This window comes from Anomaloglossus baeobatrachus, chromosome 1 (genome assembly GCF_048569485.1).
Source record: "Anomaloglossus baeobatrachus isolate aAnoBae1 chromosome 1, aAnoBae1.hap1, whole genome shotgun sequence".
Classification (NCBI taxonomy): domain Eukaryota; kingdom Metazoa; phylum Chordata; class Amphibia; order Anura; family Aromobatidae; genus Anomaloglossus; species Anomaloglossus baeobatrachus.
The window spans coordinates 336,145,499-336,160,172 of NC_134353.1; the positions used below are offsets into that span (position 1 = coordinate 336,145,499).

The window sequence follows — 14,674 nt, forward strand, 5'->3', positions numbered from 1 at the left end:
TAGATGTGAGAAGCCTTGCCCTTTACCCGGCTCTTTCTGATTGCCCATTTGCGGGTGCAGTCAGGGTAATAAGGGGTTAATAACAGCCCACGGCTGTCACCAAGCCCTAGGTTAGTGATGGCAGGCATCTATGAGACATCACCATTGCTAATCTGTAAGTGAAAGTAAATAAACACAAAGACAGAAAAAATGCTTTATTTGCAATAAAATACCCTCTTTTCACCACTAAAAACACCCTCTTTCACCACTGTATTAACCCCCTAAACACCTTGTAGGTCGGGCGTAATCCACACGAGGTCCCACGGCGATTCCAGCTCTGCTACATCTCAGTATAGCATGACTGCCCGCTGTGAGCTCCAGGGACAGCATGAATGAGCACTGATGACTGATTACAGCACAGGCTTGGTGCACGTCAAACTAGAACCAATCACAGAGTCAAGGCCAGCTTGTGGGCGGGGAAGCAGGGAAGGTGTGCCGCCCCTGTGTCAGCAGCCGGGATGCTTGGATCCAGATCCATGGTGGCTCGAGGGGCGTCCGGACCCGGGTGTCGTGAGGCCACTCAAATGAAGGGGGGTATTTAAAGGGGATTGCATATTTAGAGTTTGTGATGCCACCCATAGTGTGTGGTAATGTGGAGTACCACCGCTACAGTTGGGAGTACCCCGGGGCGATGGAGTGGGGCAGCTAGATGTTGGAACCCTCCATGGGTAGTAGAGGATGCCCCTGGACTCGGTGATGGTGTTTGGGGAGTGCCATTGGGTGTGAAGGGGTCACTTGCATACTCACTCAGTCCATAAAGCTGACACCGACAACTGGATAAACCAAAGTTGTGGACACCGCTGCCGCTGAGGGGAGCTAGTTTGGGTCCCCTCCCAAGTGCTGTTGCCTGGTGATCCGTGACCTTCCTCCTGCCACTATACTCACTTGTCAGTTGGTCCCGGTAGTGTAGAACTAGTCGGGTCCCACTCCCCAGTGTGGCAAACTGTGGGAGCTTGCTGTCAGGGTTCACGCTTCGGATTTTCTGGATTGTTTTTGTGGAAAGTCCTATCCCCCTCTTTGCGCTAGTACCCCGATTTTGGAGCGGGTGGAGAGCGGATCTTGAAGGCTCCGTTTCTCGTCTGGTAAATTGTCCGGTTACCTGAAGCTACTCCCTGACTTAGGGTCCATGTACCCCTTCGTGCCCTGGTCCCAGCCCGGTGATGGTACAAGGCCACCGGCTGTCCTCGACAGTTCCGTGCCCCTTGTCACGATCCCCTGCGACCGGCGTTCCAGCTCCTACTAGGCCCAGACCACCGTCTGCTACCTAGTTGCTTCCAAGGAGCCTGGCTCCTGAATTCCTCACTTCACTCTCTCCTTTCTCTGACTGACTGACTCCTGACACTCCTGACCTCCCCTTAACCAACCCCCCAAGTGGGCGACCCTATTCCACTCAGGCCATCCACTGGTGTGTCTGGTGGGTGTGGTGCAGAGTGTACCTAGGATTTTACTATCTGTTGTAGACAACACTATATAGCTGGGGACCCATAACCAAGGAGGAGGTGGATATTGCACAGAAGGGCAGATTGCACAATACCATGTGACGACCTGATAGTCGAGGACGTCACAAAAGCAGTGCGTATGTATGAGCAATGATGTGTGGCACAGGGATGCTGCAGGAGCAGCATACAGCTGCGATGGAGTCTTGGTAAGTATGAAGCGCTCGCTTCATCAATATTTTCTTTATTGTTCCTTTATCTTTTAATTTCTCAAGTGCTGGATCTGGATCAAACATCTGGGAAACTTTGAAATTGCACGGATCTGGACCTTTACAGTCCGGGTCCGCCCATCATTAATAATGAGTAACCATGTACTAAAAATATAAAATGAAAGAATTTTATATACAGCACAATGATCATATACTGTACATTGAGCTAAGCGAAGGTGCGAATACAGGACTATCTGTCCCCAGGTCCACTGGCGATTTTGCGCATCCCCTGTATCATCCCCAGGGTTTTTTTTGTTTTTACTGGTAGTTTTACATTGCCATCCATATGTGTTCTACTGAGAATTTTTTGTATCAATAAAATTTGGTGGCTTTTTTTTACATGATACCCCTGTTTGCTTCCTCTTTTCATTGTTAACATGGAGTGGTTACAATACCGTTTGTACACTTAATGAATGTCATCTGGCATCCTTTATAATGATTGTGCTGGATATAATAATAAATAAATTTTATTTTTTATAGATTTTATCATTCAGTATAATTGACATGTTAAAGGGGTTGCCCTAGTAGTGGGCACTATTTTGTAATGGCAAATAAAGACACGGTTGTAATGGCACTGTAATACTGATTACATTAATATCTTTGGGGAAGAAATCTGCTTTTCGTTCTATAATCAGCATTTGAAGATTTATACTAATTAGGTCTTCTCCCTGTCTGTGATACTCCAGCATCTCCCTCTGCCTCCAGTCTGTGAATGGGAGGTCAATGCTGAAGTTTCAAACAAAGAAGACAGGTCATTCATAGAATGGAGGCAGCTGGAAGGGCCAGGGAATCACAAACAGGGAGAAGACCCTGTGCACGGTACACCGAAATGTATTTAGCAGAAAACTTCAAATTATCATTAAAGAGGAACCTGAAATGGAATTTCTTAACCATAATAATCAATTTAAAGGGAATCTCTCACCATGTTTTTCTACTTCATCTGAGAGCATGATGTAGGCAAAGAGATCCTGAATCCAACGATGTATCCTTTAGGTTATTGGGTGAAGAAGTTCTGGCAATCAGAGTTTTTAGACTTAGAAATACAGTAGAGCTGAGAGAGCTGCCCCACCCACACGAGGCCCTGTATGTAAAATGTCTAAAGACAGTAAGCTCTAATCACAGCAGGTCACCTCTAGCTGACCTAATCCAGCAATGATAATCTCCTGAAACTAACACAACATTGCAGGTAAACAACAGCACACACAGTGTGAAAAGAGATGCCTCACTGAAATCTGTATGTTAACCCCTACAGCATGCTGTCTTCAGATTACATAGCAAAAACCTGCTGACAGATTGCCTTTTGTGTTACAGAGCCATTACAGCCATGTAATTACTTTACGTTATAGATTCATTCTGATAGGTTCTTTTAAGAATAATGGTCTTAATTTATATTGGGAAAACCTGGTGAATTATTGAACTTGTGATCTTCAGACTTCAATGACTTTATCTTCTTGGTGTTGCAATTTAATTGTGTGGTTTCTCATTGTGTGCCACCCCCGTGCCAGCAGCCGGGCTGCTCGGATCCAGATCCGCGGTGGCTTGAGGGGTGTGGCCACTCAAATGAAGGGGGGTATTTACAGGGGATTGTGTTAAAGTTTGTGACGACACCCGTGGTATGTGGTAATGTGGAGTACCACTGCTGCAGTTGAGAGTACCCGGTGGCGATGGAATGGGACAACCAGGTGTTAGAGTCCTCCACGGGTAGGGGGAATGCCCCGGGACTCGGTTATGGTGACTGGGGAGTGCCGTTGGCTATGAAGGGTGTCACTTTTGTACTCAGTCCAGTAAACTGACACCGACAACTGGATAAACCAAAGTTCTGGATACCGCTGCCGCTGAGGGGAGCTAGTTCGTGTCCCGTCCCCAATGGTGCTTTCTGGTGATCCGTTACTTTCCTCCTGGCACTAAGTTCACTTTTCTGTTGGTCCCGGTAGTATGGAACTAGTCGGGTCCCGCTCCCCAGTATGGCTAACTGTGGGAGCTTGCTCTCAGGGTTCATGCTTGGGATTTTCTGGACAGTTTTTGTGGAAAGCCCTATCCCCCCTTTTTGCGCTAGTACCCCGATTTTGGAGCCGGTGGAGAGCGTATCTTGAAAGCTTCGTTCTTGTCGGGTAAATTGTCAGGTTGCCTGAAGCTACTCCCTGACCTAGGGTCCACGTACCCCGTCGTTCCCTGGTCCCAGCCCGGTGATGGTACAAGGCGCCGGCTGTCCTCCTCGACAGTTCCGTGCCCCTTGTCTTGATCCCCTGCGTCCGAGGGGTCCAGCTCCTACCAGGTCCAGACCACCGTCTGCTACCTAGGTGTCTCCAAGGAGCCCGGCTCCTGACCTCCTCTCTCCTTCACTTCCCACACTCAACTCTCCACTGATTGACACTTCTGACCTTCCCTTACCAACCCCCCAAGTGGGCGACCCTATTCCACTCAGGCCGTCCACTGGTGTGTCTGGTGGGTGTGGTGCAGAGTGTGCCTTAGGACTTTAATCAGCTGATGTAGGCAACACCATGTAGTTGGGGACCCATAACCAAGAAGGAGGCGGATATTGCACGGGAGGGCAGATTTTACAATACCCTGTGATGACCTGATAGTCCAGGGGCGTCACTATTGTCTAATACAATGCCTGCACAGAGAACAATGTAGCATCTATAGAATGAGCTCAATTTTCTTTACAGATGCTGTAGAATGAGCGATCTCATTCAGAAATGCATGTGACTATATTTCTAAGGCCACGTCCCTTTACTTTTACAATTTTATTGTCATACATTTTTTTTCATTTCATTATATCTGGAAGTATGCCGGAATCTAGCAGTTTTGGCACCAGACAGCACTGAAAAATTAATGAATCTCTTTAAGAGAGAATTTAATTCCATTAAAGAGTAAACCCCTAGCTGCGCTACTGTATTAAATGTAAGAACTTGTATCTTGCCAAATTAAGATTGCTGAGATATGAGTGACAAGGTTAAATGCTTCATTGTATATGGCAAAACGTTTCATTGCCTAGTAATATAATGGGCTACCTCCAAGACGTTTATCAGCAGTTTTTATATGGAAAAGTAACAACAAAATTCAGATGATTCATCTTTTAGATTTATATTTTAGAAAATACTGAAAAAAATCTGACTTTTTGTCAATCTACAGCTACCAGCCAAATAATAGCTGCCAATTACACTGTATTCATTACCATTTCAGAACCTTATATTAAAAATCCCATTATATCTAATGACAGCATGCTATATGCAAAGCTAGGGTAAAGTGCTACTTGAAAATCTATCAATAAAATTCATGTATCCTCAGTTTTACAGAAATTGAACTTCCATTACATTCTTATGACAGACATAACAGATTCTGCTTAATTTATTTTCCTTTGAATATACAAGATATCACAGAAGTGAGCACACCCCTAACATTTTTGTAAATAGGTTCTGATATCTTTTCATGGGACAACACTGAAGATATTACACTTTGATACAATGTAATGTAGTCAGTGTTCAGCAATGTAAATTTGGTGTGGTCTGTAAATGACTCAATACACAGTCGTTAATGTATAAACCACTGGTAACAAAAGTGAGTACACCCCTAAGAAAAATGGCCAAATTGTGCCCAAATTATCAATATTTTGTGGGGCCACCATTATTTTCAAGCACTGCGTTAACTTTCTTGGGTATGGAGTTCACTGGATCTTCACAGGACCCACTGGTATTCTCATTCACTCCTCCATGATGGCATTACAGAGCGGATGGATGTTGGAAACCTTCGTCCATAGGGTTTAGTTTTGGAGACATGCTTGTCTAGTCCACCACCTTTACTCTCAGTTTCTTTAGCAAGGCAGTGGTCTTCTTGGAGGTGTGTTAGGGGTTGTTATCATGTTGGAATACTGCCCTGCGACAAAGTTTCTGATCATGCTTTGCTTAAGTATGTCACTGTACATGTTGACATTTATAGTTTCCTCAATGAATTGTAGCTCCCCACAGCTGGCAGCACTCATGCAGCCCAAACCAATGGCACTCCCACCACCATGCCTGACTGTAGGCAAGACATACTTGTCTTTGTACTCCTCACCTGGTTGTAGCGACACACACTTGATACCATCTGAGACAAATTAGTTTATCTTGGTGTAATCAGACCACAGAACATGATTCCAGTAATCCATGTCCTTAGTCTTCTTGTCTTCAGCAAACTGTTTGCGGGCTTTCTTGTGCATCATCTTTAAAAGAGGTGTCCTTCTGAGGTGACAGCTATGCAGACCAATTTGATGCTGTGTGCGACGTATGGTCTGACACCTGACAGGCAGACTCCCAACCCCTTTAACCTTTGCAATAATGCTGGCAGCACTCCTATGTCTATTCTTTTTTGACCAAGTAAGTTTTATTGAAAACTTTTTGTTATTATACAGCAACCAAACTATATAACATTATTATGTACATACAGTATATTCTTAAATCGGGACATCTATCCTGTTAATACTGCCAGCGAGTCCATAGATAGAGTCCCGAGACATAAAAAAAAGAAAACATTTCTTTATCAGTGATCCTCTGATAGCTCTCTCACATGTCTATTCTGAAAAGACAATCTCTGTATGTGATGGTGAGCATGTGCACTCCACTTCTTTGATCGACCATGACGAGGTCTGTTCTGAGTGGATCCTGTCATGTTAAACCACTGTATGGTCTTGACCAAAGTGTTGCAGCTCAGTTTCAGGGTGTTGTTAATCTTCTTATAGCCAAGGCCATCTTTATGTAGAGCAACAATTTTTTTTTCAGATCCTCAGAGAATTCATTGCCATGAAGTGCCATATTGAACTTCCAGTGACCAGTATGAGAGAGTGTGTGAGGGATAACACCAAATTTAACACACCTGCTCCCTGTTCACACCTAAGACTGTGTAACACTAATGAGTTACATGACACTGGGGAACGAAGTGGCTAATTGGGCACAATTTGGCCATTTTCACTTAGGAGCACACCAAATTTACACTCTAAGGCTAGGGACGCACTTTGCGTTCTCCTACTTGCAGTTCTAAACGCACGTTTTTTACTTAATTGATTTGACCAAAGTTGCCTTTTCCAGAATTTTAGCGCTAAAAACACATGCGTATTTGCAGCGTTTTTGATGCGTTTTCAGTGCTTTTTACATGCGTTTCCACCTGCTTTTTGCCAGATGTGTTTTGTAAATCTTGACACTGCTAAAAAAAGTTTAAACAGTCAAAAATAATGAAAAAAGAGAAAAAAAAAGGATTAAATACATAATTTGATAAATTATAAAGAAAATAGAAATATATAATGAAATTATAGCGGTAATATAGTATTTATTAGAAAAATAGCAATAAATTCTAAATTTTCTTTAATTTAATTGTCGGATTATGTGTGTGTGAAAAGGGACATATGAAATCATTAAATTAATGTGAAAAAAGCATGCGTTTTGTTAGTCCAAAACGCATGTTTTCTGCACAGAAAAAGCAGGTAAAATGCAGAAGTTTGTAGGAATCTTGGTTTTTGACCATTCTCATTGACTTCAATGTTAACAAAACACACCCAAAAATGGCAAAAACAACTGACAAGGTGCTTCTTTGAACGCTTGGTTTTTGCCACAAAATATGCAAATTAAACGCAGCTTTTTAAAATGCAAAATGGGGTCTGGAAATCACATTTATCCATTGAATATCATGGAAACGCAAAACGCAGGCCATTTGGCATGAAAAAGGTGCTTCTCAAAACGCTGCAGAAACGCAGGTAAAAACGCAAAGTGGGGCCCTAGCCTTATACAAGCTGTGCACTGACTACTTTACATTGTGGTAAAGTTGCATATCTTGTGTTATCCCAAGAAAATATATAATAAAATATTTATAAAAATATGAAGGTATACTCACTTTTGTGATATAGTGTATGTACATACAATACACAAAGGCATATGCATATTGCACAAAGTGGCATATTATACCACAACGCAAAAAAACACCCTATGTTATCATCAACATTTGTAATTTAAAGGGAACCTATCAGGTCTCTTATGCCCTCCAACCCAGGAGCATTCTTATATGAATGCCAAAATTACCTGCCTAACCGGCCCTGTATAATGCTATTTACTAAGATCACTGTTTAAAAATAGCATTTACAAAGGGCGCTAATCATATACTAAATAGCCCTTTGACTAGTCGAAGGGTTGTTGTTTCCCCAGAGTAGCCGTCCCTCTTTCCATGTTATCACGCTCCTGTGGGCGTACATTGCCAGCTTCATAACTGCCCACAGCAGTGTGACTGACATCCCAGCATGTGCAGGGTGGAGGAAAAGAGGAATAACATAGTTTTTAGAGACATATGTATAGCATTTAAGGATAATACAGGCAGAATTAAAGAGGTTATTAGGCTGATAAAGTGCTTTTTTTAGTGTTAAATGATGCCAGGTTTCATTAAATTTGGGAAAAAAATGGGAACCTTAACGTTTTATTTTTCTGTCGATGGACCCGTGTTAGGCCTGCGACACACATCCGTGCCGCCGGCACTTGTTTGTCATTTTTTACACGTACCGGCGGCACGGAGACACGTACAGCAATGCTACCCTATGGTAGCAGGCACACACACGTAAAACCACACGGAACGTGTGTCCATGTGCGTTTGTACGTGTGGGCGTTTTTCAAAGCGCTGACATGTCAGTTTTTTCTCCGGCAGTACGGGTGTCACACGGCCCGCACCCGTACTACACGGGTGTAGTGTGGATGCGGTCCCGTGTGACACATGCCGGAGAAAACACAAGTGTCAGTGAAAAAAAAAAAAAAACCATTTACTCACCTTCTCCTGCCCTCCTGTCTCTGCCGCTGCTGCCTCTTGCTGCCGACCGCCGCTCATTATTCTCATAGAATATTCACTTCACTGCCTGGCAGCAGCAGCAGCGGGGAGACGGGAGGGCTGGCGACCTAGGATCAGCACCACGGACAGCAGCGCGGACAGCAGGAAGGACCAGGTGAGTATGATAATTACCGGTTCTACGTGTGCTATCGCGGATAGCACACGTAGAACACACGTGTCCCGCACGTACCAGAGACACGTACTTACCTGCACGCAACACGCAGGGGAAATACGTGTCTCTCGGCACGTGCGTGATTTTCACGTGAATGTGGCAGAGGCCTTAGCTGTATTTTCTATTGATATTTGTTGCATAACATGGCTTGATTGCTTTTTATTGCATTTACTTTGGGAGTGATCTGACAAATTTTTGAGTCTTGTTCTTTTTTCTCTTTTATGTTAACGGATCAGACATTTACTGTACCAGCAAAACCATATAAATATATTCTTTATTTTCTATTTTAAAACCTTTTCTCCTTTAGTGTTTCAGGGAACTGCCTGATTTAATACTACATTATTGTAATATATAGATAAAAATGATGTTCTCCTATAAAGCCGACCATAGACTGAACTTGACAAGGGGACAAAGATGGTAGCCTTTAGTAAGCACCTGGCTGCCATTATAAACCATTTGTACCCTGCAATCTCATTGCGGGGTATGGTAAGGGTGAATTGGAAGCTGATGCACATTCGAACTGGCAATCACCTCATTTATATGCTTCTGTCGATGATTAACCGCAATATTTAAATGGCAAGACAGTGGCAATCAGGGCAAGGTACCATTACTGCTGTTAGGTCGGGGCCATACGGGTACTAGTGCAATGCTCGCATGACACTCGGCTCGCGCAGGCAGCACAACAGGAGCCTAGTGTCATGCTAGTATCCCTGCGACTGCAGTCCGACTGTGCGTGCGGATCTCAGCTGCGGGAGGCATGCCGGCTCTCCGGAGGGGAGGGCCGGCTCTGAGGAGGGGCGGGCCGGTGCTGCAGAGGGGAGGGAGGGATTTACCTCTCTCTCGCCTCCGTAGCCGGCTATTGCGATTCTCGCTCTGCACGCGTGGTACACCGGTGTAATGTGAGTGCAGTGCGATTTTTCTCTCGCCCCATTCACTTGAATGGGTGCGAGAGAAAAGAGTCTCGCCTTACAATCGCAGCACGCAGCATGCTGCGATTGTTTTCTCGATCCGATTAGGGCTGAGAAAATAATCGCACATGTGCGCTGACACACAGGCTAATATTGGTCCGAGTGGACATGACCGCCATGGACTCAAGTGAACCCTGATGTCACCACGAACACGGACGAAAACAGCTGAAGACAGCCAAGTGACAAGCAGTGCAGTGAATACCCCCGGAAGTTAACAGGACCTTCCATGACGTCATAGCCATGTGACCACTGTGTAACCCACGAGGTAATACAACATTAAGACCAGACTAGTTACATGGCTATGATGTCATGGAAGGTCCTGTAGTCAGTGGTGGTTAACCAGGGGCATAGCAATGATCGGACCCGGAAGCAGAAGCGGCTGGGAGACAGAGTCTGCAGGGCGTGTTGTGGGACCTGTAAGTACAGTCATATGAAAAAGTTTGGGCACCCCTATTAATGTTAACTTTTTTTCTTTATAACAATTTGGGTTTTTGCAACAGCTATTTCAGTTTCATATATCTGTGTCGCCCTGGGCAAGCCAGGGGACACAGGTCACACACCACCACACCCCACACTCCAGGTAGGCACATCACAGCTAACCACAAATCCTTGTTGCCTTCCTCCAGAGGTTGATGATGCACACCAGGGGGTGGGCCAGGCGGTTGGCTCCGCCCACCAATGAGCTCACAGCTCTGGAGGCAGGAAGTAACCAGGCAGAGAGCTCAGGGACGAGCTTGAGTGAACAGCAGAAAGCCCAGGCAGGGCAAGTGTAAGGAGCTAAGTGAAGGAGTAAACAAGCAGGGAAAGTAAGAAAGTGGAAAAGGAGGAAAAGCAAGTAAAGTGACAGAAGAGGAAGACAGCCTGAAGGGTCCAGCTTTGTGAGGGCCAGAACAGCAAGGTCAGCAACGGCGGTGACTGTCTGGAGGGGGACCGTTTGGAAGTTCCTGGAAGGACCCCGTTGGCTGTGTGCCCGGTGGTCTGGAGCAGTGTTCCGAAGGACAGTCAGCACCAGGGCAGGGGCCTCTCGGACCCCGGCAAGGCTAGGAGTCGCCAGATTTGCCAAATCCGTCAGTGACGGGCACGCAGATCCCCCAACAACCAAGTCCCGATTGAAGGCAACAGCCCAACCCGTATTGGAGAGACACCGCCACCGCCACGGCACAAGTTTCTCAGGGTCAGCGCCTGCGGGCAAAGTGTAGAGCTCCTCTGGCCCAGATTGCAGCCGGGGAGCGGGTAACCGGAGGGAATCCACCGCTACCATCAGTCAACACAGGTGCAAGGAAGAGGGACATCACCGTCACCTACCGGGAGTGCAGGTGCGGCCGTCTGTGGGACCGTCCTACCAGCCGTTGGTTTACCGTACAAACTGTGTCCGTGTGTCGGGCTGGGTGAGTGCCATAGTGCCGCAAGGCACAGCGCTGCCCCCGCGTCCCTGCGCCCTCCAGGCCCTACACTTCACATCTCATCACCGGGCCCCGGGATCACCAACCCCTACCCACGGAGGGGCAACACAACACCTGGCTGCTCCGCATCACCATCCCCAGGACCCCCACACTGAGCAGCGGTGGTGCAATCACCACAACCGTGGGTGGCGTCACGAACTATAACAATCCCCACACCCAACAAACACCCCCTTTCACTCACGGGCGAGGAGTGTCGCTCGAGAAACCCCGGGATCCGGCCCACCGCTCGAGCCACCACTGAGCAGCTGCCGGACCCGAGCAGAAGGGGTGAGCGCGGTGTGCTGACACCCTCCTCCCCGCCCGCGACAACTTGGCGTCACGAACAGGATCTTACCGCTCTGCCGTCAGGTAGAGGTGCGCCTTGTTACCGCCGGAGGCATCCGGCAGAAAAATTTCAGAAGCCGCCATCTTTGGCGCGAAAAGTTCCCGCTCGAGCGTCTTCTCGAGCAGTAGAGGCGCGAAGGCCAAAACCCCGCCCCGAGAGAGGAGGGGCCGAAAAGAGCTAAGGGGGACGCGATGGCGGCTGGACGCATGTAGCTGCGGCTATAAATGCAGGGACGCCAGGACCTTGCAAGAATACCGTTCCTGGAAGCAACCAGTGAAGACACCATGTGGATGCCGTCCCGCGACACCGTACCCCCCGCGCCTGGAACCGCGGCGTGGGTGGAGATCCGGACCGCGCAGCTCTATCAACGGCTGCAGGTCAAGATGCAGCTCCTCATGGAGGAGTGGGAGGCCGACATGGCGGACGTTGTAGCCACCGTGCGGAGACGCGAGGAGGAGGCGGAGAAAGGGAGGGTGAGTGACCCACGTCCCAATCCCCTTGCAGGGCCGGTCATCGCGGCTGTGGGGCCCGGTCCAAGCCCTCTCCCCCCGTTGCCTCCCTGGCCACCCGTCTCGGAGGCCATGACCCCGCCACTAGGCCCGCTACCACCGCAACCGGTAGCGATACCCAGCCCGTCCGCCCCAGCGGACCGACCTGTAGCCGGAGCCCGCAACAAACCGGAGGCATTACCATGGAAGGCCCCGAAGATTGTGCCAGAGACAGTCCCCGAGCAGTATCCCGAGCCGGAGCCGACAACCCGCTCCGAGCCGAAGGCCCGGCTGCGGAAAGCCCCTGTGCCCATCCCCCACACCTCGGCTGAGGTGGCGCCGGGTTGTTGCTGCAAGGCAGCGCCCAAGGCCATGACACCGCGGGATACGCTACCCACCTTCCTGACAGTGGGTAACGTGCTGGATGTCCCGCGGGGCTCAACCCGTGCGCCGGAGCAGGTAGCAGCGCCATACTGGGACAGGGAGCCGACAAAGCTGGGCCTGGAGATCGCGGAGAGGGAGAGAAGGAAAGCCGAGCTGGTGGCCCGAGCCATTCGGGAAAAAGAAAACTTGCGGCAAGCGACCTTCCGTGTCCGGGGCCCGTTCTACGAGGGACAGGTGAGGCGATTCGATATCCGCCGGGGCTACGGATTCATATACGAACCGGGCCTGGAGGCCGAGGTGTTTGTGGCCCGGCGGGACGTGCATGCCCATCTGCCCGAGGAGCATCCTGGCCGCAATCTCATACCAGGGGACATGGTGCGTTACACCCGGCACTGCGGAGAGAGGGGGTGGTTTGCCCTGGACGTAAAGCTGAGGGGCAGCCCGGAGAGCAAGGTGTGCTCTGCATCCCCTCCCTCGGATGAAGCAGAAAAAGGACCGGAGTAGGGCAGCGGATGCCCGTTGCACCGTCCCCGTTGGGACCACCACTGAGTTGCTTGTTAGCTGTGTGTAGTTTGAAAAAGTTCTGCAAATGATAAGAAGAAAATGATTATACCGAGTACTTCACCTGATTTGCTTTGTGATTTGCAACCGGCAGGAGCCGGCACCGTTGTCCCCGTGGGGACCGTTAAAAGTTTATTTGGCATGGGAACTATCCATGGACAAGCCCGTGAACTTGCAGGGCACCACAAACGTTAAGTGGCTTGTAAATATGTTGGGTACCGTTACCGTTTCCGCAATGCCGCCTCCGGAGAGGCAGGTTGGAGGGAGGGCCCTCAGCAGAGCAGGCTGGGGCCCAGCCACCAAAGGAACCGGTGGCTACCCTCTGGAGGGGAAGGACAGATCCCACTCGGGTAACTTGTGCTGGACTGTGGGTCAAGGGGTGCTGCCTGGGTTTTAGGGGCAGCATCAGGGCCAGGTTGCTTGGGTGGGAGAGAGCGGAAACCGTGACCGTACACCGTTGCAACGTTTAAGTAAATGTGCCTCCCGTCTTGGGAAGAGTTTTGATTAAAAATGTATTTATGTTTGCTTAACCCTTGTTACCCCTTTTCACAGAAAAATAAAACCGGTGTAGGACGGCAGCCCGCGGACGGTCTGCATTTTGCTAAGGGGGAATGTGTCGCCCTGGGCAAGCCAGGGGACACAGGTCACACACCACCACACCCCACACTCCAGGTAGGCACATCACAGCTAACCACAAATCCTTGTTGCCTTCCTCCAGAGGTTGATGATGCACACCAGGGGGTGGGCCAGGCGGTTGGCTCCGCCCACCAAGGAGCTCACAGCTCTGGAGGCAGGAAGTAACCAGGCAGAGAGCTCAGGGACGAGCTTGAGTGAACAGCAGAAAGCCCAGGCAGGGCAAGTGTAAGGAGCTAAGTGAAGGAGTAAACAACCAGGGAAAGTAAGAAAGTGGAAAAGGAGGAAAAGCAAGTAAAGTGACAGAAGAGGAAGACAGCCTGAAGGGTCCAGCTTTGTGAGGGCCAGAACAGCAAGGTCAGCAACGGCGGTGACTGTCTGGAGGGGGACCGTTTGGAAGTTCCTGGAAGGACCCCGTTGGCTGTGTGCCCGGTGGTCTGGAGCAGTGTTCCGAAGGACAGTCAGCACCAGGGCAGGGGCCTCTCGGACCCCGGCAAGGCTAGGAGTCGCCAGATTTGCCAAATCCGTCAGTGACGGGGACGCAGATCCCCCAACAACCAAGTCCCGATTGAAGGCAACAGCCCAACCCGTATTGGAGAGACACCGCCACCGCCACGGCACAAGTTTCTCAGGGCCAGCGCCTGCGGGCAAAGTGTAGAGCTCCTCCGGCCCAGATTGCAGCCGGGGAGCGGGTAACCGGAGGGAATCCACCGCTACCATCAGTCAACATAGGTGCAAGGAAGAGGGACATCACCGTCACCTACCGGGAGTGCAGGTGCGGCCGTCTGTGGGACCGTCCTACCAGCCGTTGGTTTACCGTACAAACTGTGTCCGTGTGTCGGGCTGGGTGAGTGCCATAGTGCCGCAAGGCACAGCGCTGTCCCCGCGTCCCTGCGCCCTCCAGGCCCTACACTTCACATCTCATCACCGGGCCCCGGGATCACCAACCCCTACCCACGGAGGGGCAACACAACACCTGGCTGCTCCGCATCACCATCCCCGGGACCCCCACACTGAGCAGCGGTGGTGCAATCACCACAACCGTGGGTGGCGTCACGAACTATAACAATCCCCACACCCAACAAACACCCCCTTTCAC

General features: G+C 49.2%; 1 protein-coding gene across 1 annotated transcript in view; it reads left to right on the top strand.

Moving 5' to 3' along the window:
• DNAH6 (dynein axonemal heavy chain 6) overlaps positions 1 to 14,674 on the top strand; it is a 596,499-nt gene that overhangs the window by 63,727 nt on the left and 518,098 nt on the right. The window lies entirely within an intron of this gene.